General features: G+C 40.5%; 1 long non-coding RNA gene across 2 annotated transcripts in view; it reads left to right on the top strand.

Annotated features, from left to right (window-relative positions):
- Positions 1-25,399, top strand: part of LOC116826897 (uncharacterized) — a 419,533-nt gene that overhangs the window by 21,135 nt on the left and 372,999 nt on the right. For both annotated transcript variants that reach the window (XR_004374171.2, XR_004374170.2), the window contains exon 2: positions 20,792-20,857. This is a non-coding gene — a long non-coding RNA (uncharacterized LOC116826897). The remainder of the gene's footprint in view (positions 1-20,791; positions 20,858-25,399) is intronic.

The following is a 25,399-nucleotide window of genomic DNA, read 5'->3' as shown; positions in this document are numbered from 1 at the left end:
TCACTCTGTGAACAGACTGAATTTTAGGAAGGCCTTTAAAGAGGACAGGGAAATGATCTGGTGAACGAGAATGGGGGAGGACTAATCTGAATGCCAAGTTTAAGATAAAAATAAGCAGTAGAAGCTAATGGGTGTTTTAAGAGAAATGTAAGTGTCCTCTGTGGAAAGTAAATATTTTTATAAAACTGAATGCTACCTTTCAGTTATAATTCTTTAACTCAGTTAACTAGGGCCAACATTTTCAAAAGTGGATGCCCAAATACTCTGCCCCCAAACAAGAATTTATATCACAGTTCATATGCCCCACTTGCACACAGAAATAGCTCACTCTGGCCTGGGCCAGGCCTCAGGTCTCTCGGCCTTTGGATCTCTATTCTTTACCGGATCCTTGTTGTGACGTTGCACTCCATATGTTTTATGGAAATGAGTATGAATATGATGTAACTGGAATATGCTTCATGCAAAAGGTCTCTTGTAAGGTATCATAACAAAGGTTATAACATACTGAATATATTCCTCCTATTTGTATGCATGTATCGTCCTTGTATCTGACACTAGAAATATGAAGTATAACTCTGAGGTCCTACTGTAATTATGCAGCGTGTGGGACATTAATGGTGGTTTAGAATCTTGATGGCTCCGATTGACTAGGACAATTGGTTGTAAATGGTTTATTTACCTGCAAGCCTTCCTGTGTACCTGTGGGGCAACCCAGGAAGAATGGAGACTAGGGGTCTTAGTGACATGTGACCATGTCACATGATACTGGAAACCATCTTAAATCTGGTACTTTCCATTTAGATGGAGGGGTGAAGACCCTGAGAGACAAAAGATTCCTGCCTTAGGCCAAAGCTATAAAAGGAGGTGGAACAGGACAAAGGGGGCTTCTGTCATGAGGAAACCCCCGCTTACCACCAGGGATATCTGCTAGACTAACAAGGACTGTACCAGGGGACAGGATTTGGCCCCGACTAGGGAGGAGTCTAGTCTGTGAAAGAAGCTTATTGGAACATATCTGAAGGTGAGATATTACCTGTAATCAGTTTTTAATGTATTAAGCTTAGACTTGCACATTTTTGCTTTATTTTGCATGGTGACTTACTTTATTCTGTCTGTTATTACTAGAAACCTCTTAAATCCTACTTTTTATACTTAATAAAATTACGTTTGTTTATTAATAAACCCAGAATAAGTGATTAATACCTTGGGGAGCAAACAGCTGTGTTATCTCTCTCTCTATCAGTGTTACAGAGGGTGAACAATTTATGAGTTTACCCTGTATAAGCTTTATGCAGAGTAAAACAGATTTATTTAGGGTATGGATCCCATGGGAACTGGGTGTCTGGGTGCTGGAGATAGGTAACCTGCTCAGCTGTTTTGAGTTAAGTCTGCAGCTTTGGTGGGGTGGACCAGACCCTGGGTCTGTTTTGCAGCAGGTGAGTGTGTCTGGCTCAACAAGGGTTCTGGAAGTCCCAAGTTGGCAGGGAAAATGGGCTTAGAGGTAATTTCAGCACATCAGGTGACAGTCCCAAGATGGTCTCTATGACCGAACCCATCACACTTTTGTCCACTGAATGATCTTTTTCTCCAACAGGTTCCTCAGCTGCCATTCCAGTACAAATAGTTGCCTTTGCAGCTGCAACTGCACCTCTGACAGTTTTTGTTGCTGTTCGAGGAGCTGCTGCACACTTCCGCTCTGTTTCCTCCCCCGCTTTCCTTTGACTAAAAACCTTGTATTGGAGGCAACTGTCATGCCTGCATCCTCCACCAATTGTAATAGGGTTCACTCCCTGCAGAAGCACCTCGTGGCATAGCACCTATCTCCCCATATGCTGCTCCCGCCAATGGTTGTTCCATCACTGCAACGGTCTCTCTTCCTACACCTTGGCACTCTGGCCACATCACACTTTACTCCACTCCTTCTGGGGTAACAGAGTCCAACCAAGTAATATTTCAATGACCGTACAGCAGGTGGTCTGCCTATCTCTGAGCTCCTTATCTCAGGAGGTTTTCCCCCACCTTCTTCAGTGGCTGGTAGGGGAAGCCAGGATCTCCCTCTGCTCTGGGTTCCAAACCAGAGATTCTGTAACAGGTAGTGAAGGTCTCTTCCTTCAGACTCCTTACTGCCTTCCTGGACTGCTTCCTACCTCTTCTATCCTCCAGACAGTGACTGCAGAATCTCTCCCTGGAGTCCCTTTCTGCTAACAACTTCCTGGCTTTATCATCATCATCCTGCCCTGCCTCAGCTGGGCTTCATCATTAATTAAGCCTGGCTTTCCCTCTCTTTCAGGTCCTGCCAGGTACGTTAATTGGCTGCTGAGGCCCACATTAACCCCTTCAGGGCCTGTGTGTTGTACGTAGTCACATACTAACACTGTTTTGGATTTTAGTGTGAGTGGGCCAACAGGGCTGTAGAGCCAGTCATGCTAGGGAATCCTGTTATAGCTCGGGTAATCTTCTAAAACTATATTTCCCCCCCATCAACAATGCAATGCAGTGGATACCGCTGTCCACCTGCCTCAGTCTGTGCACAATTTTTCCACCTTCCCTGTGGAAATGGGTGGACTGTGTATATACTGCGTAGTACTACTCTTTTCCATCTTCTGCTGCATGGATGTTATCCTCAGAACAGAGTATCCATTTTGACATATTTCCTATTATTGTTTTCCATCCTTCATTGGTGAAAGTACTTTCTTTTCTTTCCTGTACTCTGTATTATTCAGTCCAGACTCTTCAGACTTTGGGATCATCTCCCAATATTTCATTCATTAACATATCTTCTTCAGTATATAGAAGTGTATTTCAAGATTAGCACCCCTCTTGCTTCCCGTACAGTGTGTCTTCTCTTTGGCTGTTGTCCTCCATAAAGTGCTACATTATGCACTGCTGAAAAATCTGAGAATACTCTGTTTTGTGTTCCGTATAACTCAGCCACTGGGAGGGGGGAGAGAGAGAGTTTTGCTCCTGAATTTGTGAGAATTTGGGCAGGCAGTGTGCAAGCTTGCATATACTCCTGAGAAATTAGCAAAGCTGCATCTTTCCTGCTACTCCAGTCCTGGGGCTGTCTTACGCAGGGACTACCAAGTTTGTGCCGTTGAGGAAAATTAATATATGGTGGTCTTGTGAGGTGGAAAACATTGCTATAGAGGGAAAAATCAACTGAGCTCCTTTTCACTTAAAGCACATACCAAGATCTGAATTCAGGACTGTGGACATAAAAGTCTATTAATTAATGTGTTGCACCATGAAAATAATTCCTTTAACCTGTAGAAGAACAGCTGAACAGGGGGAGAACAATTAAAAGCATAAAATACCCAGTCAATAATTCCTCCCCCCCTATGCTGATCACAATCATCATCTGCTCTAGCCAGTTAATCTCGCTCAACTTCTCACGTGCTAAAACAAGCATAAATTCTTTGCTTGAAGGTTTCAGTATAAGACTGAAACCAGTATTGCTGATTCTAGTTTACCCTGTAGGTGTCCTTGCCAAGATTTTGATGTCCCTGGGTCAAATTCAGAAGGGAGGTATATTTTCGATTCCCTTTACACAAAGTGAGACAACTGTATGTGTATCCACTCTGCTGCTGTGCATGGGACACTGAGGGTATGTCTACACTGCAAATGAAGGTGTGATTGTAGCACTGGTAGGCACACCCAGGCTAGCTTTGATCTATCTAGCATAGGTAACAATAGTAGGACAGATGTGGCAACACAGGCTAGTAACCAGAATACAATCCACTGGGTAGCCTGGTTATGAACTCAGGTTGCTAGCCTGTGCTGAAGCCTGTGTGCGACGTCTGCACTACTGTTGTAACCTATGCGAGCATGTGTGTATGCCTAATTGTGCTACAATCACACCTTCACTTGCAATGTAGACATACCTTGAGTTGGTATAATGTACATGTCAAGGAACTGAACACTTTACTCTAGCACATACTTTCTCACACCTTCTTCTGGTTCCTTGGTATGCAAGTTCTACTGCTTTGGAGTTAGATACAGCAAGAGTCTAAGTTAGTGAAAGGAGGTCTAACTTAATGGCCTTATTCATCCCTTCTAAATTTGACTCCCTGTTTCTAAAGGAGGCCAGATGGCACATATGGTGGTCCATTGCATCATTATCATCTTTTTGGTTCAAAATTTTAATGGATACATATACGCTTTCTAGGAAGACTTTTATTTGCTGGAATAATTTAAACAGCTTTTTCAGTGGAGGTGCTAGCAATTAAAAAGGTCTTCTAAAAATATTATCTTACAGCTGTAACACCCAGAGAGACCTCAAGCTGGATATTGCTGTGTTAGCTGATTTTAATTGAGCTGTGAAAGCTAAGCATTCATTTATCCAGATACTCTTCACATATTTAGCTATGTTCAAAAGCCACAGCTCCATTTAAAATGAGTAAAAATACAGCCTGGCTCTCCCAGATTTATTCATGACAGGGGCAATTTCCCTAATGCTGGAATTCAGTTACCCAGTATTATGAATCTGTCTAATGCCATCAAAGATTTTCCAGCTATACTGCTGTGTTTAGAATGCCTATTTTTTGTTTTAGATATTTGAGTGATGTCTCAGTACCCTCTCTTTGAACAGCAGCCAATCTTGCTCTCACATTTTGAAAATATAACCTTCCTTGCCACTGTCTCTTTTGCTTTTGTCAAACCTCCAGCCATCTGATTTCCTCTTTCACTGTTTTGTTTCACCCAGCGGTTCTCAGCCTTTCCGGACTACTGTACTCCCTTCAGGAGTCTGATTTGTTTTGTGTACCCCAAGTTTCACCTCACTTAAAAACTACTTGCTTAAAATCAGACATAAAAATACTGAAAAATAGCTGACTTTCTCCTTTTTACTATATAATTATCAAATAAATCGATTGGAATATAAACATTGTACTTATATTTCAGTGTGATAGTTGAGCCTCTTTTTCACTTATGAGCCTTGTCTGAAACTGGAACCCCAGGGAGTGGGGCGGAAGCCTGAAGAATGAAACTTAGTTTCACAGCACCCCTTGTGGTGTGGGGCCCTGAGGAATTGCCCTGCTTGCCACCCCCACCTGCCAGCCCTGCACTTGTGACCCCCCCTAAACCTGTCCCACAATACACACACCCTGGGAGTTGCAACTCCAGCTTGAGAAACACTGATCTAGATGAGTTGAGTATCCCCTGGAAGACTTCTGCATACCCCAGGAGTACGTGTACCCCTGGCTGAGAACTACTGGTCTAGCCAAGATGAGAGGAATGTGGCATGATCGCAATTGCATTAAAGGACTGTACAAGCAGCAAAGAATCCTGTGGCACCTTATAGACCCATGAAAGCTCATGCTCCAAAACGTCTATTAGTGTATAAGGTACCACAGGATTCTTTGCTGCTTTTACAGATCCAGACTAACACGGCTACCCCTCTGATACTTGACATTAAAGGGCTGATATTAGAATTAGACCAGAAACTGTTACTTTTCTGGCTAATGCATGTAGCAGAGTATAATTTCTTAGTATGCCATGGCATTATTTCTAATTACACCTTACATATATTAATACATGTTCAAAGACCCCCTTTTCTGATGGTGAAGCCGCTGGATTTTATTCGTTTTGCAGGCTGAACAATTCCATATTAAGGAACTTTCATAAGATCTTTTTAAGGATGGCTGTGTTAGAACCACCAGTGCCCTCATGAACCTTTCAGGGAGAAAGCCACCTGGGTGGAAAGCCTTTACTGTAGGCCCAGGCCTAAAGAACTCATTACAAACACAGTATTGACTAATATTTTACATCAGTCTGGAGGCCTAGCCTGGCTTACATAGCATACGTGTTCCAGGTGTACCACAGTTTGTTGCTAGATTTTCTTCTGTTTTAAGTTCTCTGCAGCTTGTGCTGTCTGGAACATCCTTCCTCTTTCCTTCTCCAGCTCATTGACTGGGTTTTCAAATTTTTCTTAGAAAATGTATTTGGATGAAATCCTGGCTCCACTAAAATAAATTGAAATTTTATCATTGACTTCAGTGGAGCCAGGACTTCACTCATCTTTTCTCTCCCTCATGCTTCTCTGAAAGTTGCTATCCCTTTGCTTTCAGTCATGACAGTATTTTAACTTTGTAACTGTAATGTTTAGCAGAGAAATCATGGTGAGAGTTTATCAGACACCCTGGAATGTTGTAATGTTTCGTTGGTGTTAAGTAAAAAGGTGATCCTCTGTTATTTTCCATATGATAGTGCTGTGACTGTTATTAACTTGTCGGATCTGGAGGCAGAAGTCTTCTCTTCATTGAACAGCTGCAATATGGCAGCAGAACTGCAAGGTTTCTCTACAATGCTTGTGCATGAATTCTGCCATGGAGGGTCATTTCCTAGAGGTGAGAATTGCAGCTTCTGTGCCCACTCAGTTCTTGGCATCTCTGCTAAGCCCACTAACCATTCCAATTTTGTGATTTGCAGTGTTGTTGTAGCAGGGTTGGTCCCAGGATATTAGAGAGCCAAGGTGGGCAAGGCAATCTATTTCATTGGACCAATACAAGATATTACCTCACCCACCATGTCTCTCTGAGCATTCTAGTATTGTGAAGACCTGTTCACCAGGAATTAAGGCTAAGACTTTCAAATTTGGGTGCCTAAAGTTAAGATTTTTAGTTAAGTTCATATTTAGGCACTTAAATAAATTACCTGATTTCCAAAAGTGTGGAGCACCCAGCAACTCTCACTGAAAATCAGGCCATTTATTTAAGTGCCTAAATATGAACAGACATGCCTGATTTTCAGTGCTGAAAATCAAGTCAAGCCCAAAGTATGGCTGAAAATCAAGCCTAACTATGGACTTAGTATCTAATTTTAGGCACCTGTTCTTGAAAATCTGGGTCTAGAGTAGACAGACACTACTGACATATATAATATATCAGTCATATGGTAACAACTTAGCTAGGGACCTGGACTGGCTTTTTTAGAAATAATTTTTGATTTGATGTGTATATTATAGTACGTTTTCTAGCTAGTATCACAGTGAAAAGAAACCACAAGCAGGTGCAAGTCAGTGAGGTTTAAGTGTCTGTTCCTGGAAACCACCCCACAGCATGCATACATATGGCATGGTTCTCTCCCCTTCTTTGATTTGCACGCTTCTGAATGGCATTCAAAAGGGTGAGATTCAACCATCATTATGTTCATCCGACAAATGAGGGAAGTAATATCTTGCTTGGGTCACTAACATGAATGCTGTTCCACAAAATCAACCAGGACAATACTCTTATCGCCACCTCTGTTGGATTTGAGTGCATTGTCTGAACAAGGTGCATGATCTGCAAAGATTCTCTGGCACATGGGTGTACTGCCTAGCAACAACTTACTGATGAGAAGCCACTGGTCTTGTAAACCCTTAGAATACAGGCTGGCTCCGAGTGCTGACAAGGCCAGGAAGGGTACATAAGAGGGGAGGGTAGATTTTCTGGTTATAGGAGATGACTCATGATCAATCCACACCTCCTTCCATGAGCTGGACACCTGACCTTCTAAACTCATTTTCAGTTGCATTTAATCATCTGCAAAATCCATTTATTCCATCAAACATGTCAGTATCACTTAAGGGAAAATGTAAGTACATTGTTTGAGGGACTAGATGGCTCAGAATGGTGGGGATGGCTCATAAGATCAGATCCAGCCCAATTTGGTAATATCAAAAAATTTACCATCTCATGGCTGTTCAGTGGTCTGTGTGAATTGAGTTGAGTGCTTTCACTCTGTTCCCTAATAGATGTGTCTTCATCTCCAAAACTACTACCACCATCACTGCATCAGAAAAACCAGGATTGAATGGGTTTGACGAATGATCCCTACAGCTGATCCATCCAAGGTGTTGATGTATTTTACTGGGAGCAGGAAGCCGTGTGGGAAACTCTGTACTGTAGCTGACTGTGCTGCATATATTCTGTAGTTAAACAGCTTTGAAAAGAGAGGGCTTTATATGGCACATTTCACCAGTGCTACATTCACCTGAAAAAAATGTTTAAAAAAACACTTGTCCGGAGTTGAATTTAATGTGTTTATGTAAAAAGTCTTTGCAGGAATTTATTTTAAATGTACGAACCACAAAGTTTATTTTGATTTTTGTATGTTAGGTATGTTGCTAAAATTCAGTTCAAAATAAGATCTGCTAAACTCAGGAACATAATAAAAAAACGTAAAATGATCTCTGCCAGATACTTGTAATTGCACAACATAATACTTAAAGTAGCTTTATTTCTGTCTTTTTGAATTTTTTGCTATTGAAAAATTTGATAAAACAAATGGGCTGAAAGATTGGAATGGTCTTAGTGTTTGTTACATTAAAATCCATTTAATTCCCTGTTTTAATAAACATGATGTTCCTTTGTGAAAATATGATTTTAAAAAAATCTATTAGTTTTCCTTGAATCACAAAATTAAAAAAAAAAATCCTCTCAGATGCTTTGTACTTCTCTTTCATTAGTTTCGCTTCCAGCGCATGTATATAATTATATGTTCATGTTGTCATGGTAATTTAGGGCTGGAGTTGTCAGAATGTAGCAATCACTTGCTGTAGCTGAAACATAGAAGTCCGGCAAAGTCAACAACGTGGTACCCTGGTATTCTTAAATGTTGGTATGACCAGAGGTTATGTATGTATTGATTTTTAAGAATTTTTAATTTATTTGGTATTAAGAGGCATTGGCAGTGTGAACATTACAGTGCATTGTCTTCTCTACTGGAATATGTGCTCTGGATTATTGTCAAGATTATAGTAATGTTTGTCACTCGTGGCCCTGATGCCATAGTTCTTATGTAGGCAATCTCCTATTCATATTTCTGGGTGTTTGCCTGAGACCTGAAGTTCATGTCATAGATCAACATTTCTAAAGAGGGGCAGGGACTCTGCGCTGTGCAAAGAACTCTTGATGGAAGGAAGGAAGGGTAGGGTAGGGTTGTACATGGATTAATATGGGCGGGCCTTTAACAACATGTGTTGTTGTTGCAAGTGGGGAGGGGGAAATGGAAACGGGGTGCATTTGGTTTCATTTTCTTGAAAAGGAACTCAGATTTTGAAAGTTTCAGAAATGCTGGCTTAGATGTTGTTCTGCTGAAATCTTTTTTTCAGTTGTGTGATAGAATTGTATTTTTCTTTTTTTATGAACTTTTTTAAAAAAGGTAATTTACTATTTTATATTGCTTATGTATTTTCCTAAATTCTCTTTGTCGTTATATGTAATTTAAATGTTACTCTGGCATTGTGGTCAGATTGCAGGTAAATTAGTTTCAGTTTAAGTTATGTTTGGTTTTTGTGTTAAACTATTGTGTAGTGTGTGTGCATGTTAAAGAATCGTCGTGTTTTGTCTCATTTCATTAGTGGGTTTAAGTGATTTCCCTCTATATTTCCAGAGATAAAATATAAAGTTATCACTGTTATGGTAATGTTAGGCTCACTTTTTATGACCTATCCCTGTTTATACTAAATATACAATGTTTACTGTATTCGTATTGCTTCTCCATAATTTGTGCAAGTATGATACCAGGTTTTGCAGTATAAATTTAACTCATCGCTAACCTAACTCTTATGTAATAATTTTAATTGGTAGTTCTCAAAGTGCTTCAAAAATGTTAATGTACTTATCCTCACAGCACCCCTGTGAGGTGTAAATAAGGAAATTAAATCTTTACTGTTCCCTAAAGAAATACCAACACTTTTGGATATTGTTGCTCACTAGAGCAGCTGATTGTTAGACTTCTAAGACTGAAGACTTTAGGACTGAGTTAAAAAATTATTTGGTCTCATTATTGATATCTGTGTGATCCAGAAACTTCCTGTGCTGACTGTCCTTGCTAGAATTTTCATGTTACTTCTGAGATAAAATTGCTTGGATTTGGACTGAGTTATCTACTGGCATAGAAACAAAACAGTTTCTCAAGAAGACTCCTGCTGAGTCTTCTCTCTTGCAGTTCTAGGCAGTATTGCTCTCTGTGATCTTGGTGGTGCTGGGCCAGCTTTGTGACACCTGCAAGCTGGATCCTTGTCCTTTCCGGGTGTTGAAAGCCAGCTGGGAAGCACAGAGAGGGGCAGGATGCCAGTGGTTCTGAAAGAAGCTATTGTGAGGTCAGTGTTCAAGAAACCAACACTTGACATGGACAGTCTGGTTGACCATTGAGAAAGCTGTGTTTAGAAAACTTTGAATACCTTGACGCTGGCCAAGCAGGTTATAGGCTTGGAAATGGTTTAGAAACTGTCCTGATTACATTATCTGATGATCTTCTCCTAGTAATGGATGAAAATAAAATGTGTTGATTCTTTTAGATGTCATCAGCTTCTGATACCACTGATTATCTTTATCACTATGTAGTATTGTATTACTTGTGGACCAAGGCAGAGATGGACACAGCTTCTCTGGAGTAACCTCAGTCTTATTTTTCTGAGAAAACTTGGAGGATTGTAGCAGACAATTGATCCTCTGCCCTGAGGAGTCTCTTATTTGGGGTACCTCATCGGGCTATTTTGCTACCCCTCCTATTCTATATGTATATCTGGTTGCTGGGAGAGGGTTAGTGAGGCGACATGGACTCCAACAAGTTTAGTTTGTTGATGGCATCTTGCTCTACATCTCCATGACTTTTGATCTGGCCAGAGCAGTGGAACAAATAACCCAAACCCTGATTCTCTGTTACACTAAAGTCCTTTTGCACCGATCTGATGGAGGAAGAGGTGCTTTAAAATGGATGGAAATTAGTTATATCCACTTTAAGGTGCCTTACACTGCCAGCGTGGTGTCAAGAGATTTCTGCATGAATGTTAAGGCCTCCTTAGGGGTGAAGATAGGCCATGCAGTCTATATGACCTTGGGGCTTGGAAGAGGGCTGGCTTACCATCGCTTCTTCCAGATAAAAGTGGCTTGATAGTGTACTTGCATTGGGAGAGACAGCTGGAAAAATTAGAGAAACCTATATTTGTACCCTGATATAGAGCATATGACCATTTAGATGTGCAGTTGAGATGTGCTGTGAGATCCTGAATGCCCTGCTAGCAGCTGTAGCCAATAGCACCCTCTCCATCAGTGCCTGGTGAGAAGAGTCTAATATTACTTCTCAAATGCAAGGAACTTGCAACAAGTGTCCTTGTTGCATTGTACTCTGTATGGGATGGTGCACTGAGACCCCTTGGAAACAGAACCTAGTGTAGAATGCTCCTCCATCTCCTTAAAAAGTGGATTTATATGCCAAGAGCAAGTTATGCTCAAAGATCTGTGTTATCTGCCAGCACATTTCCAGGTAAATTTAAAGATTTTAACTTATAAAGCCCTAAATGGTTTGGGACCTGGTTACCTCTCCATTGTCCACAGCTGAGATGAACAGAACCAGTTGAGCTGGAGCTCTGCTATTATAAATGGGACGGAGCTGCTGCCAGAGCATTCTCTGGAAAGGGTAATTTGGTCTCACCTTTTGGTACTGGATTTATTAACCTTCCAGACCTGCTGAATAGTCCATCTTTTCCCTGAGGCAGTTGCGGAGACATGGAGTGAGGGCTGGAGAAATTTGGTGTATTTTGTATATTTGCTGGTGAGTATTTATCTGTCAATATGAGATGAACAGTCTTTTATGTTGTATTATTTGTACTAGATGTTTTCGGTGGATAGAATGGGCACCCAGAGCATTCAGTGAGCACTTAGAGAGGATTTATAGAGCTAAATAAGTATAAAGACCATAACCAAATGTCCTCAAACATAGAATGAAGGAGCTGGTTTGGATAAAACAACAGCCAATCTGAACTTGTTCTACAAACATTTTCATGCTCTTTTGCTTTTCCTGGTGCCACCCAAGAACTGAAGGCAAAGTTCCACCAGAAATGCTGTCCTTGCAGACTTCTGTACTAATTATGAAGACACACCAAGTTCTGAAACGCACCTGAACTCCCATGTCCTAACAAGTTAGAACAAGTGTCCTAACTTCTTGATGTTTCGCCATCATTAATTTTAGTCATTCCACCTTGCTGCTAGGTTATGATACACCATCATGATCTTGGGTAAGACGTATTTGATACCCAACAGTCAACTACTTCCCAGCACCTTGTGATATGAAGTTATTCTGCTGTACCTGACATCATTTATCATCCATTACTCTTTTTCCTCTTATCTTTTAGGCAATCAGAAACCTCAGGACAAGCAGATTCAGGTTGTGTGTTCACAGCCCCCTGTAGGTCATAGCAATGGTTCCTCAACTGGCTATTAATACCACTGGAGTTTAGTAAATACTGTGATTTAAAATGTTAATTATACGTGACACACTGTTTACGGCTTATTACCTCTCTTCCTTCCTAGTACAATTACAGCTGTTAATGAACATCTCCCGCTACTATCCCAAAGGCAAGGAGACTATAAAATACTCTTTTCAAAATGTAAAGAATTCCACTGCAAAAAAACGAAGATTAAATAATAATGCTACATAGCAACTGTTGAATGCATAGGTATTATACTTTGCATCTTTCATCCAGGTGAAGGAACGCAAGCCAAAATAGGGAAAGAGCAAGTTAAAGAATATTTAGATAAGTGAGATGCATTCAAGTCAGCAGGGCCTGATGAAAAATTCATTCAAGGGTACTTAAGGAACTAGCTGAAGCAATCTCGGAGCTGTTAGTAATTATCTTTGAGGACTCCTGGAGGACAGGAGAGGTTCTGGAAGACTGGAGAAGGGCAAACATAACACCACCTATCTTTAAAAAGGGGACTAAGGAGGACCCAGGGAATAATAGATCAGTCAGCCTAGCTTCAGTACTTGAAAAGATACTGAAGAAAATGATTAAACCATCAATTTGGAACCACCTGGAGGATAATAGGTTTTAAATAGGACCCAGTGTCTGTCACGGAGGTCACAGAAGTCACATATTCCTTGACTTTCCGAGACCTCTGTGACTTGTGCAGCATCCAGTGTAGCTGGCTTCTGGGCCAGCTGCTCAGGTGGCCCCAGGAACAGCCACACCAGCCCCTGCTGGAGCAGCTCCGGGGCCAGCTGCACCGGCTGCTGCTCAGGCGGCCCCAGAAAACTGGCCCCAGGGACTGCCTGAGCAGCAGTCAGTGCAGCTGGCTCCAGGGCCTGCCCAAGCAGTGGGTAGCCCTGGGGACTGCCAGAGCAGCAGTTCCTCAGGTGTCCGGAGCAGCTGCTGCTTGGCACCCCCTGCAGCGGCCCCCTAGGGTGTCTCCTGCAACAGCCCCAAGATTTAGGCATGGGTATTTTTAGTAAAGGTCATGGACTGGTCATGAACTGTGAATTTTTATTGCCCATGACCTGTCCATGACCTTTATAGAAAATACCCTTGATTAAATTGTAGCCTTAGTTATAAGAAGGGCTGTTGATTAATCACAGTTAACTCTCGCGATTAACTAAAAAATTAGTTGTGATTAATCGCAGGTTTAATTGCACTGTTAAACAATAGAATACCAATTGAAATTTATTAAACTTTTTGGATGTTTTTCTACATTTTCAAATATTGATTTTAATTACAACACAGAATAAAAATTGTACACTGCTCACTTTATATTATTATTACAAATATTTGTTCTGTAAAAATGATAAAAGAAATAGTATTTTTAATTCACTTCATACAAATACCATAGTGCAATCTCTTTGTCATGAAAGTGCAACTTACAAATGTAGCTTTTTTTGTTTTGTTACATAACTGCACTCAAAAATCAATGTAAAATTTCAGAGCCTACAAGTCCACTCAGTCCTACTTCTTGTGCAGCCAATTGCTAAGAGAAACAAGTTTGTTTACATTTACAGGAGATAATGCTGCCTGCTTCTTATTTACAATGTCACCTGAAAATGAGAACAGATGTTTACATGGCATTTTTTAGCCGGCATTGCGAGGTATTTACGTGCCAGATATGCTGAACATACATGCCCCTTCATGCTTTAGCCACTATTCCAAAGGACATGCTTCCATGATGATGACACTCGTTAAAAAAATAATGCATTAATTAAATTTGTAACTGAACTCCTTGGGGGAGCATTTATGTCTCCTGCTCTGTATTTTACCCGCATTCTTCCATATATTTCATGTTATAGCAGTCTCAGATGATGACCCAGCACTTTGTTCATTTTAAGAACATTTTCACTGCAGATTTGACAAAACGCAAAGAAGGTACCAATGTAAGATTTCTAAACATAGCTACAGCACTCGACCCAAGGTTTAAGAATCTGAAGTGCCTTCCAAAATCTGAGAGGGACGAGGTGTGGAGCATACTTTCAGAAATCTTAAAAGAGTGACACTCTGATGAGGAAACTGTAGAACCCGAACACCAAAAAAGAAAATCAACCTTCCGCTTTTGGCATTTGACTCAGATAATGAAAATTAAACATGCGTCTGTCTGCTCTGCTTTGGATCGTTATCGAGCAGAACCCATCATCAGCATGGGCCCATGTTCTCTGGAAAACATAAATAAAGTTTTACATTGTTTTGTTTTTGAATGCAGTTATTTTTGTACATAACTCTACATTTGTTAGTTCAACTTTCATGATAGAGATTCCACTACAGTACTTGTACAGTACTATTAAGTGAATTGAAAAAATGCTATTTCTTTTATTTTTACAGTGAAATATTTATAACAAAAATAAATATAAAGTGAGCACTGTACGCTTCATAGTCTGTGTTGTAATTGAAATCAATATACTTGAAAATGTGGAAAACATCCAAAAATATTTATATAAATGGTACTCTGTTATTGTTTAACAGTGCGATCAATCACAATTAATTTTTTTAATTGCTTGATTAACCACGATTAATTTTTAAAATCGCTTGACAGCCCTAGCTATAAGGAATAGTCAGCATGGATTTGTCAGAAACAAATTATCCCAAACCAACTTAATTTCCTCCTTTGATAGGATTACTGAGAACCGGAGCAGTAGGTCAATCTGCAAGCAGGTTTCAGAGGGTCCACCAAAATAAACCAGAGAGCATTCAAAAAAGAAGCCAGTCACTGTGTGCTATGTGGACACATTGGGGGTTATTTTTTTAACCAGACAGTAAATTAATTTTCCTGAATGATAGGCTGAAACCTATTGGCTTCAGCAGGGCCGGAGTTAGGAGGTAGCAAGCAGGGCAATTGCCTGGGGCCCCATGCAACAGGTGGCCCTGCATGGCAGGGCTCGGGCTTCGGCTTCCACTCCAGGTGGTGGGACTCAGGCATATTTTAACATACAAAAATAAAAAACTGAATATTATATCTATATTATCCTTTTTATATTATATATTTGTGCATGTGTTTAACTCGGGGTGGGCAAACTGTTTGGGCTGAGGGCTGTGTCTGGGTGGGGAAATTGTATGCAGGGCTGGGGCAGGAGGTTGGGGTGTGGGAGGGAGTGTTGGGTGTGGGGGGATTGTGGTATGCAGGAAGGGCTCAGGGCAAGGAATTGGGGCAGAGGAGGGGTGAGAGGTGTATGAGAGGGCTCAGGGCGGGGAGTTGGGGTGCATAGGGGTGCAGAGTGCAGGAGGGGGTTTAGGGCAGGGGTTTGGGATGCAGGAGGGGTGTAGGTGTGGCAGGGGGTTGGGGTGCAGGAGAGGTGCAGGGTGTACAAGGTGGCTTAGGGAAGGGAGATGGGGTGCAGGAGGGGTGTGAGGTGCAGGCAGGGGGCTGAGGGCAGGGAGTTGGGAGGCAGGGTGCAGGCGGGGTTTGGGCTCTGGCCCGGCACTAAAGCGGCTCCGTGGTGGCAGCGGCACGCTCTGGGACCAGGGCAGGCTCACTGCCCGACTGCCCTGCCCCATGCCACGCCACGCCACGCCACGCCACGCCACTCCAGGAAGTGCTGCGGCCCCTGTGGGAGGGTGGGGCAGAGGGCTCAGTGTGTGCTGCCCTTGCGGCGCCTCCATGTACCTCCCCCAAAGCTCCCATTGGCCGTGGTTCTCCATTCCCAGTCGATGGGAGCTGGGGGCGGGGCGGTGCCTGGAGGCAAGGGCAATGCATGGAGCCCTCTGCCCCTCCATCCCGGGGCTGCAGGGACATGGTGGATCTGGCCTGGGGGCCGTAGTTTGCCCACCCCAGTTTAACACCTTTTAATCTATCAGATATGCAGAAAAACGGTTGTGGTGGCACAGGTGGATCATGGAGCTTTTACAGCACATTACAGGGCTCAGAAAGAAAAAGGCTGAGAACCTCTGACCTTAGTGGATAAGAGGAAAACAGTAGATGTGATATAGCTTGATTTTTAGTAAGGCTTTTGACACAGTTCTCCATGTCATTCTATGAGCAAACTAGGGAAATGTGTCTAGATTAAAGGTGGATGCATAACTAGTTGAAAGACCATACTCAAAGAGCAGTTATCAATAGTTTGCTGTCAAAGTAGAAGAACGTATCTAGTGGGGATCTGCAGGGGTCAGTCTGGGGTTTGGTAGCTGGGAGAAGTTCTGAGCACTTTGGAGGCCAGGTTTAAAATTCAAAATGATCTTGACAAATTGGAGAATTTGTCTGAATTCAACAAGATAAAATTAAATAAAGACAAATGCAAAGTACGTCATAGGAAGGAAAAATCAAACAACACAACAACATTGTCTCACTCTACTCAGCACTGGTGAGGCCTTAGCTAGAGGAGTGTGTCCAATTCTGGGCACCACACTTTAGGAAAGATGTGCACAAATTGGAAAGAGTCCAGAGGAGAGCAACAAAAATGATAAAAGGTTTAGACAACCTGATCTATGAGGCAAGGTTAAAAAAAGGCATGTTTAGTCTTGAGAATAGAAGACTGAAGAGGGACCAGATAAGTCTTCCAATATATTAAGGGCTGCTATAACGAGGATGGTGATCAATTGTTCTGCATGTGCACGGAAGGTAGGACAAGAAGTAATAACCTTAATTTGCAGCAAGGGAGATTTAGGTTAGATATTGAGAGAAAAATTCTAACTTTAGGGTAGCAAAGCTCTGGAATAGGCTTCCAAAGGAGGTCATGGAGTCCCCACCAGTGGAAGCTGTCAGGGGTGGTCTAGGCTGACTTAGTCCTTCCACAGTGCAGGCGGCTGGACTTACTGACTTCCTGAGGTCCCTTCCCATTTTACATTTCTATAATTCAATATGTTTATCTGAGATTTAGCTGGGATAGTGTGAGTGGTCTGCTGTCTTTTGCACTTCATATCCTCTAAGCCTATGGTTGTTGATCTTCTCTGTTAAAGATGGGTGAATGCTGATAGGGAGAGAAAATTCCCTGAATGCTCCTTTGGTCTTTCTCAATTAGTTAGCTTTGACTGTGTTCACATCCCGTTTGTGTTTGCTTTCCATTCATTTACTGGCAAGAATGTTCATTGAAATAGCAAATGTTGCAGAATAGTCACATAAAGCAAAGTTCCATATGTATACTTGCAAAGCTTTATCCGAGGAACTAGATTCTAAATGTTTTCTACATCCAGGCCCCAATTCAGGAAACTATTTAATCACGTTTCAGTACAGTGCTATGAATAGGGATATACTGCCAAATCTGGGCTCAGTCAGCAAACAGGACATTCCATGTGACCTGTGTGTCCAATCAAACAGCTTGAGCTTCACATATTGAGTAGTCACAATGGGCTGCACATGCAGAAGCTATACACTAAGAACTATTTGCAAAAATTATTTGGTGAATGAATTTCAATGGCACATTTGAAAATAAAACCATGACCTGTGATTTCATAAAACAAAACAGGTGAAATTAGTTGAATTGTTCATTATGAACTAATGGGAAGGGGAATTGACTACTGCCCTAGCATGGCTCAGAGGAGGCAGTAGCCTGCTACAGAGGGAGCATATATAGTCCCTGCAGACTATGTGAAATATACTGTCCATTTTTCAACCAGCTCTAGTAGAATTGTAAGTATCTTGCAGTCATTGGTAGCACATTAATGTTTCATTTGCATCTTACTTGATAGGGGAATTATAAAATTGCTACGAAAGCTTCCCTTGATTTGAAATGGTAATCAATTGTTCATCTATTTAAATCGCCCAGAAGTGTGTGCACTACAGTTGTGATACTTAATGCTTGTCTTGACAGCCACAAGTGGCCCTTTCTAGCTTCTCATGTGGCTTTGTTACAGTGTTCGACTCAGGCTTTGGCTTCACTGCCAGAAAGGTGGTTTTTTTACAATGAGGTTAATAAAATGTGATGGCTATTGCTGTAAAATCCTAGTGGAGACAAGACACCTGTAGTTTTACTGCGAGGTAGTTAGGCAAGGTTACCATATATCCCAGCCCATGGTTCATCTATCTCACTGTAGTAAAAATTACAAGTGCTTTCTCTCTATTAGGATTTTATAGTGGCATAGTTAACACATTAGTTATCCTGCTCTTTTTAAAAAAAACAAAAACCCAGAAAACAACACTTTTTTTGGTAGTGAAGGTGTGGCCTAAAGTATTACGTGAAGCCCTGATCTTGATATGGCAGTTGGCTCTAGCAAAATGTGTCTCTGTCTAAGGTACTTATATGGCTCTCATCACTATAGGTTTTGATTGCTTGATAATCTTTAATATATTTATCCTCACAAAACCCTTGAGAGGAGGAGCAGTGCTGTTATTTCTATTACACAAACGGGAAACTGAAGCAAAGAGATGCTAAGTGACTTGTCCAGGGTCACACAGTATGTTTGTGGCAGAGCAGGGATTAAATTGAGGTCTCAGGCTACTGCCCTAACCAATATAGCATCCTTCCTCTATCTACAGGTAAAACAGTCTTCTGGGTTACCTTTGTATTTGTGCTCATGCTGTCTAATGTAAGGTAAAACTGTTCAAATTGCAAGCTGCTTTGATAAATGCATCGGCTATTTATTATAAACATAATACATCCATTTGTGCGTTCCAAGTACAATCCAGCTTCAATTGTCCAAACTGAGAAAAGATACTGAACAAGTCAGTAAATTGAGGGAATTTTCAACATATTTAGGAGATATCAGAAGTCGTGACTGTCTTTTGGATAATAGGGAGTTTCACATAATCAAGGTTGTACCAGTGTGGTTCGGTGGATGAAATCCTGGCCCCCTTCAAGTCAATGGGAGTTTTGTCATTTGATGTCAGTGGCCCAGGATTTCACTCTTTTTATCTCCAATTGATGACAAAGTGATTCTTTCTGTCTTTGAAAGTCAAATGCCACTGTTCTAAAGTGGTCATCACTCCTTCTTAGGCTTAGGAAGATGTGAGGAGAATATACTTGTGAAGGCATCTGTCTATAACATGTGTACTTCACATGTTGTTTTGCACAGTGCATAAAATAACAAATTAACTCAGCTGAAAGAAATGTGTCAAGGCCTCCTGTCTCTAGAAGGGATGCTCCTGCCACATAACTTAGTTGTCCAATTTCTTCTTAATTAGTGAGCTTTCGTATAGAAAATGTACCAGCTCAGGGGAGATGATAGCAGTCCCCTGTAGTTTGATTACATATTGAATGCCTATTACATGGCATCTTTCTGCTTGTGGTGGTGGTGTTGTTGGTCCTTTGTGTGTGTGTGTGTGCGTGTGTGTGGCTATTAAAAGTCCTGCGTTAGCGTGGTTACTCGGGAATGAAATTACTGGAACCTTGTCGGAGAAGAAGTACATGGAAGGATTTAAGGCAGAACATTGTAAGGCAAGCGCTGCAATTATCTACAGCCGAAAACAAGTAGCTTTTAATGTGTCCATTCGCTCAAGAAGGGAAAAGAGAATTATAGACCAGTGGTCTTTTTTTCTCCCCTTTTCTCTTTCTCTCTCCTCTTTTTCCTTTATACACCCATAATTTCAGGATGTTTTGTTTCTTTAAGCTGTTTTATCTCTAGGCTTATGAGGTCACTCATGTGTGAATTCTTTTGTTAGTCACCTCACCTTTTGCCTTGATGATAGAAAATTGATCAGGCCTAAAGTACAAGTTCAATAGACAACCCCCTTGGTCCTTTGTCTAGGAGAATAGCTACCATTGAAGGCCATGAGCAGGTTGCTATTAATATGACAGCCTGCTCTATCTCCCACTGTAATTTATAATGAAATACCTAATCTCCATTATTTTGATCCAAGCAGGCGATCCCATGAAAAAGTCTTTTCATCCAGTTCCCAATGGCAGTTACATGAGAAATGGCAAACCAATAATTTTTGTCAAGTTTTTTAAGCCAACAGAAATGCTTTTCCACTGCTACAGTTTCAAAAGGCACAGATAAAGCTCATTCACTGAGATGAATGAAAAAGCCATCTGGGGTTTTTCTTTTTGACTTCCTTTCCTTTTCTCCATCCTTGTAATCAAATTTGAGCAAAATCAAATGGGGCTTTCTATGAAAGTACCTTTTGTTGATCTGAACGAGCTGGTAATTTACAAAATACCCTTCTTTTGTGAGGAAGGCTACAGAAAAAAAGAATCAGTAGCTTTTAAAGCTGGGCCTTGGTGGGACTCTAAATGCAGTGAAAGCAGTCTGTGTTGAGAGATTGAAATGCATTTCAAAGCCAGGCCTGAGTGAGGGTACAAGGAAGAACAAACCTATGTGCACTTTATAGGAAGGAAAATGTGAATGGAAAGGGAAAAAAAGAGAGAGAGGGAAAAACATTAATCATTATTTTGGAGGTTCAGTCTTCCTTATTGACATACACTGTGTAACTAGTGATATTGAACTTGGATTTTTGTTCTATTCGTGGTGTCTCAACATTTTGAGTCTTTAATTGTTTTAAAGTTTGGGAGTCATGGATCCTTGAAGACTGCTGGACTATGTTTAAATATATATATATTTTTTCAACTTTACTTTTTTACTTTGCCTGTGGAATATTATGAGAAAAAGAACTTGCAGAAAAGCTAGAGTTTCTTTTCAGCGTATTCACATTTATTATTTTATTGTATTTCTGCCTACCAGATTTCCTAGTGGTTACTGTTTCCCATTGACTCAAAACCAAAGGACAAAGTGGACATCTAACAAACAGTAAGTTTGTGCATTCTTTTTATTATTAATATTTCATGTTAAATCTAGTGAAGCTGAAAGGATTAGATTAATTGCAAATGCCATATTGCTAACACTGCTGTTATGCAGAAGTATGCATTTATTAATATGTAATATACCAGTTCTGATTCAACTATTTCTATATCCTTGTATTTTTTACTATAGCTGCATGCTTTTATAATAGTATTGGTGGTAGTATTGCTATCTTACATATATATATACACACACACACACACACACACACACACACACACACACACACACACACACACACACACACACACACACACACACACGATAGTACAGCATGTGAAAATGCCACATATGGAGTTAGCATAATTGTGCAAAACTAATTCATAGTTTTATTCTTTCCACCTCTGTAGACTTGCATAGATTGCTAAATTGCTGCTCACTTCTCCACTTATGTGTTTATGGATATCAATACATTTTTAAAAGAGCTTTCTGATGGCATATGATATAAGCTTGCTGGCAACAATTATTGATTCTCCTTTACAACAATCCACAGACACACTGGAAATTCTGATGTTGGAAACTTATTGGTTTAGTCTGCGTTTATATTATACACTGGAGAAAAGGTATAAATGTTACAGCCTGTCAAAGATCTTACCATTAACACTTTGCAAGTAAAATGTTAAAAAAAAAAACTGCATTGATATTTAATTATACCTAGGTTAATGAAAACTTTAAGTGAGTTGAAAATCTTGATAATATTTCAGTCATGAACTATTCTTTGTTTTGGATGAAATGCTATAAGGTATATTTTGTGTTATTTTCATGTTTTGGCTAGCAATAATTGTGAATACACATGTGTAATTTTGTGATATCAACTTAGAAAGTATATTATGGGAAGTCATACATGGTGAACATTTTCTGTCCTTGTGTGGTTTTTATTCTACCAAATCATCAGAGGAATCATGTGCAGTTTATTTAGATCTGGTTTAATGGATGATTAGAACACCTTTATTAAATGATTTGGGATCTAAAGTGCTTGCTCTATCTTATCTGACATCTCCAGTCCAATCAGAGTGTCAGGAAGTCACTTTCGTACCTGAATATATTTTCCACTCCTAGTCCTTTCTATCCCTTTTCAACTTCCTACAACATTTATCATCTTACATGGTTTTGAGCCATTTGCTGCCTCCTAATGACTGATTTATAAAACAGCAAAAATGGTATATTTCCAAGAGGTTTCTTTGGAAATTGTCACTGCTGCAGGTCTTGACTGTCTGTCACTCTTCATACTTATTGACTTGAAAGAAAAGGTACATGAAATTAATAACTACGCTATGTGATATGATGTTGGATCATCATGACTTGTAGATTGAGGAGATACAATAGCTGTTGAATAAGTGGGAAACTTTTTTACAGTTAATTATGTAATCTTGCATAAATTCAATTGACTTATTTTGCTTTGGATAGAATCGCTTACAATAAAAGAAGTGTTCTACAGAAGTGGCTTTTATATATTGACATTCAAGAATGTTTATTTTGGCAAAATTATGGACTTAAAATTTACTTGTGTCCTGGCTTTTTAAATAGTTTGAGTCTGTTTAGCCCCCCTCCACACATACCTTTTAAAACAGTATTCAGATATAGCCGCCATATATTAATATAGCAGACAGAACACACTTCAGTCAAGTATTTAATACTGAAGACAGAATTAAAGCAAGATAGTGCTGTCTCTGTGGTATTACCTGATCTCAGGGATTGTCTTCTTATGTGCACAGCACCTAGCACAATGAAGCCCCCATTCTGCTTGGGAAGTTTGGGACCTATCACAGTACAAATAAATAAAGAATAACAACATTTACATTCCAACCTTGGGCCATGTAGTTGGAGGCAAAGGTTCTCCCCATGCTACTTTTCCCTTTTATGAACTTGCCTAAGGTTAAAGAGTGGAGTCGAATGGTTAGAGCAGTGGACTAGGCCTCCATTCAATGTTTCTCATCCTGACTCTGCTATTGACCTTTTGTGTGACTATGGGCAAGTCACCTAACCTGTCTGTGACTCAGTTCATCCTTCTGTATAATGGTTATAATACCCACTTTGCATTAATATTTGTGGATTAATGTCTGTAAAGCACTTTGGTCCCCATCTGAGGATCTCCATCTTTCAAGATGTGGAGGACCTCCATCTCCCATTGCCTTAAATGAGAATTAAGATGTTTAGCATCTTGCAAGATCAACCTCATGGATGGCCCTACTGAAGCATAAAGCACTACTACAGAACAGCTTTTGTAATAAAGATGTCCTGCATCACCTGTTGCTAATACTCTTCTAGGTAAGGGAATCTTGGCAAGAGAATGGCCTAAAGTTTCAGACAAATGTGCATGCAGTTGCTTGCCTAATTTTCAGGCATGATTACCACATTCTTAATATATTGGCCTTTCAGAAGAGAACTGTTGTAATAGCTAAGGGAGGGGAAAAGAAGTAACAAAGTACCTCCCTTGGAAGTCTTATAGTCTAAGAACACAAACCAGTATAGTTCACACAATACAAAAGTCCACACTGTGGTGGGTGGTCTCTTCACCTAGTAAGCACAATAGTTATGGGGGCTGCCAATTTTATTGAACTACATTGTATATATAGTTTGTTGATCATATTTGATCCCTGCTGAATTGGGATGGGATGGAGCAGAGTATTAAATTGCCCCTCAGCAGCCTAAAACCCCCAATGCCTTGATGTTTCCAACCACTAGGGCAGAAGAGGATAATTCCACGACTTCATGTACTCTCTCGGGTCTGGACTCCCTACAAGAAATGTTTCCTTCAAGCTGAACTCTTCACAGTCACTGAGATTATGCTGTAATCAATTTGTTAGTCTCTAAGGCGCCACAAGTACTCCTGTTCTTTTTGAGATTATTTAGGGCCGTCCACTCCATTGTGGTGAATGCAGATGTGGTTTCATGATGCTGCTGGCCTGCTCCTTATGAAAAATGCTCCTAGGTAGAACCAAGGAGGTTCAAAATTGGTAAAATGCCTCTTCAAGGATTGTTGTTTTTGATTGTTCCTTAAAGAGGCAAAGAAGGGTGGAAAAGGGGCAGAAAGTAATGGAAACAGGGCAGGAATAGGGTAAACAGGGAAGTAATGGGAAGAGGTACTAAGAGTGATGAGGAAATGCTGAGATGGGTAAGGGCTCTTAGCACTTCAATGTCCTCTAGTCCCAGACATTCTTTTGGAGGTCCTGACCACCAACTGGATTCATTGATATGGGGCTAAATGCTTCAGGCACTGGGAAGTGATTGGGTGGGTTTCCATTATCCATCCAGTAACAAGGACTTTTTTAAACTTAATTTTATCAGCACATCATTGACATCTTTCAATGGAAATGGATTAATAAAAGAAATATAAGCTTTTTTTCTGCTAACTGCAGTATATGTTGGCCAGAACATTGGTAAATTAGGACTTGTTGCTGGGATGTGGGATGCAGAACAGTGGTTCTGAACAACTGGGGCTAGAGGTCCCCATGGTGAATATAAAAGTTGTTCTCCAGCATGACCCACATATTCCACTTTTCTCTACCATGACCTCATGTTAATACAGAAAAAAAACCAAAAAAACAACTTTCTGGAACTCCCCTCATAGTTTCGAGCCCCCTTCCCTTTTCATTTAGTTATAAAAAGGGGAAGGTGTTTGTAACTGCCAGGTTGGGAACACAAGGCATAACCTGATGGCCTACCCCTGTAATACAGGCAGAGGCAAGCTTGCAGATTGACTGTAGATTTACTTATGTAATAATATGTAACATATGCATTTCCTCCTCCCAGGTGGCCCTGTTGTTGTGTATCTACACTCATGGGCAGAGGGGAAGCTGTGGCATGTTACAATCTCCGGGTGGAGTTAAAAAAACAAAAAAGAGAAAAAAATAACCCAGGAGCAAGCTGGACCAAAAGGTTTAATTTCTAAGATGTATACAATTTTGATAGAAAAAGATGTTGATAAGAAAACTAGCCAGATGGAAAGACGGGAGAGAGAATTGGACAAAGAAGTTGATCTGGATGAATGGGCTTCTCTATCTTCAATTTGTGTAGCTCATAAAGAAAATATTTATAAATGACTCTGTAGGTGGCATTTGGCTCCAGTTTAAACCCCTCATATCTTTGCTACTAGGGAGGCTCTCTGTTAGAGGGGTGGTGGGGAAAGAGGAACAAACTTGCACAGATGGCCCGGGAATTTGACGGTTTGAGGAGCATATTATTAAAGAGATTCATCTTATGACAAAATGCCGGATTCCTAGAGATCCCCGACCTTCTCACTTAATACTCCAGTAAAGGATCTACATTTTAAACAGAACAAGTTTTCTTTTCTTTTTTACTATTTGTACTAGACTTTGTACTGCACATCATTTCAAAATGTGACTCCTCCTCCTATGGAATTTTGGTATAGTAAACTAGGGACAGTCCTTATAATGGAACAGTTTTCACACCAAGCAGGTACATAAGAGAAGCGTCAAAAAGAGGAAAAGCATTTAGAAATGTGGTCACCCTTTTTAGTGTACTCAGAGG

This window comes from Chelonoidis abingdonii, chromosome 8 (genome assembly GCF_003597395.2).
Source record: "Chelonoidis abingdonii isolate Lonesome George chromosome 8, CheloAbing_2.0, whole genome shotgun sequence".
In the NCBI taxonomy this organism is placed as follows: Eukaryota; Metazoa; Chordata; order Testudines; family Testudinidae; genus Chelonoidis; species Chelonoidis abingdonii.
This window is presented reverse-complemented; position numbering and strand designations above follow the sequence as displayed.